This window comes from Phyllostomus discolor, chromosome 2 (assembly GCF_004126475.2).
Source record: "Phyllostomus discolor isolate MPI-MPIP mPhyDis1 chromosome 2, mPhyDis1.pri.v3, whole genome shotgun sequence".
NCBI lineage: Eukaryota > Metazoa > Chordata > Mammalia > Chiroptera > Phyllostomidae > Phyllostomus > Phyllostomus discolor.
The window spans coordinates 203,048,212-203,050,901 of NC_040904.2; positions in this window are offsets into that span (position 1 = coordinate 203,048,212).

The following is a 2,690-nucleotide window of genomic DNA, read 5'->3' on the forward strand; positions in this document are numbered from 1 at the left end:
TCTAGGTCTTTAATCCATTTTGAGTTTATTCTTGTGTAAGTTGGTCTAGTTCCAATTTTTGCATTGATCTGTCCAATTTTCCCAACACCATTTATTGAAGAGACTGTTTTTACCCCATTGTATGTTCTTGCCTCCTCTTGAATATTAATTGACCATAATGGCATTGGTTTGCTTATGGGCTTTCTATTCTGATCCATTGTTCTATGTGTCTTTTTTTAATGCTAGTACCATGCTGTTTTGTTTACTATAGCTTGGTGGTATAGTTTATCAGGTAGCATGATTCCTCCAAACTTGTCCTTCTTTCTCAAGATTGTTGTTGCTATTCAGGGTCTTTTGCAGTGCCATAGAAATATTTGGAGTATTTGTTCTAGTTCTGTAAAATACACCACTGATATCTTGACAGGAATTGTGTTGGAATCTGTAGACTACTTTGGGTAGTATAAACATCTTAATGATGTTAATTCTACTTATCCATGAACAGAGAATATCCTTCCATTTATCTGTATCTTCTTCAATTTCTTCTTTCTGTGTCTTTTATGAGTACAAACCTTTCACATCCTTGGTTTAATTTATTCCTAGGTATTTTATTTTTTGATGCAACTGTAAATGGAATTATTTTCTTTCTCCCTCCTTTCTCTCTTTCTCTCTTTTTCTTTCTTGCTAGAGGGGAAGTGAAGCAGACAGAGGAAAAGAAACATCAATATGCAAGAGAAACATTGATCAATTGCCTCTTGTATACCCCCAATAGGGTACACGGCCCACAACCCAGGCATATGCCCTGACTGGGAATCGAACCAGTGAACTTTTCTTTTGCAGGATGATGCCCAACCCACTGAGCCATACCAGACAGGGTAGTGGGATTATTTTTTCAGTTTCCCTTTCTGACAGTTCATTATTGGTGCATAAAAATGCAACCCATTTCTGGATATTTATTTTGTATGCTGTTACTTTAATGAATTCATTTATCAGTTCTAGTAGGTTTTTGGGGAGTAATCTTTAAGGTTCTCTATATCCAGTATCATGTCATCTGCAAATAATAATAATTTTACTCATTCTTTTCCTATTAAGATACCTTTTATTTCTTCTGTCTTCTTGCTCTGGCTAGGACCTCCAGTCCTAACTGAATAAGAGTATGAAAGTGGACCTCCCTGTCTTGTTCCTGATCTTAAGGAAAATGCTTTTAGTTTTTGCCCATTGAGTAAGGTGTTGGTACTCTGGGCTAGGGAGCCTGGCATGGAACTGAGACTCCACACTCCTCAGGGGGAGGATTCACAGCTGAGATACCCCTCTGGGGTCTCAGCCACAGCCCCTGGGAGCAGGGTCAGCCCTTCTCACATTTCTGCCCTTCCTGCCAGTCTTGGTGTGGTTTCTCCTGTAAATCCTTGGTTATACGACTTCTGTTCAGACTCTTCAGTTGGTTATTCAGGTTGATTGTTCTACATTTTAGTTGTATTTCCAATTTGGACCTGGGAGGGGGTGAGCGTAGCTTCCACCCACTCCACTGCCATCTTGGATCTCTCCAAGAGTACTAACATTTATAGAAACATTAACTTAGCACTATGAGCACTCACTGTCAATGTCATTTTGATTATAGTTAATTTATAATTCTCACTTGCTGTCATAGTCAAGCTTATACAGAGAAACAATTCAGAATTACAGGAGGAGAATCAGAATGCTTTGATAGGCCAACACGCCAGGCCCCCAAACTCCAAGACAACAGCTCTTTGTTCAAGACCTTGACCTAGGAATCTCTTCATCTGGCTGCTGCATTGCCATTAATAAGGGATGTCAATTGTGTAAAGAAAGGAATGGCTAAAAAGCCCATTGATTCATTGTTAACCACAGAGCATTAAAGTTCTTTGAAAGATACAGACTACTTCTAAACCCACAACTGGTTTTTGCCTGAATTAAGAAAAATGCTGTGGCTCTGGTCGGGTAGTTTGGTTGGTGCATGATCCTGTATACCACAAAGTTGCAGGTTCAGTTCCAAGTCACGACCCATACCTAAACTGCAGGTTCGATCCCTGGTCAGGGTGCGTAGAAGAAGCAACTGATGGATGTTTCTCTTTCCCTTTCTTTCCCTCTCTCTCCCTCTCTCTCAAACATATCCCGGGATGATGATTTGAAAAAAAATAAAGGAAATTGCTGGTATTCTATCTACATGGTGTCAGATCAGAGTCACTAAACAAGAAATAAGTAAATCTGGTGTTTCTGGAGACTGGGGGAAGTCGCCAAAGGTACAAAAAAAGAAAAATAGTCATGTTAAGATCTGAGGCTTTGTTTCCAAAACTGATGTTGACCAGAACCTAATTGTCTTGGGAGCTTAACGATTATGGGAAGGCATGTGCAAGGAAGGAGAGAGGCAGGTTTGGATGGTCTGCAGCTGACAACTGAATACAGAACAGCCAGCTGGCAGGGAGGCACCGGGCGAGGGATGGGGGGAGGGTGTGGAGCCGCAGTGCGGCTCTCCCTGCATCTCCGAGTATTCATCCGCCCAGACGCGCTCCCGACAGAGTGAAACTTCCCGTGCTAGGTATCATTTGACAGTGTATCTGACAGCCATTCGGTCATAACTTTTTGATGTTATGTCCAGCCAGAAAGGCATCCATGGCTTTATCACACTGCTTCACGGCCAGAACGCCTGTTTGTACTTGCTTCTAGATGCTTATTAACTTTTTGAATAAGTTGCT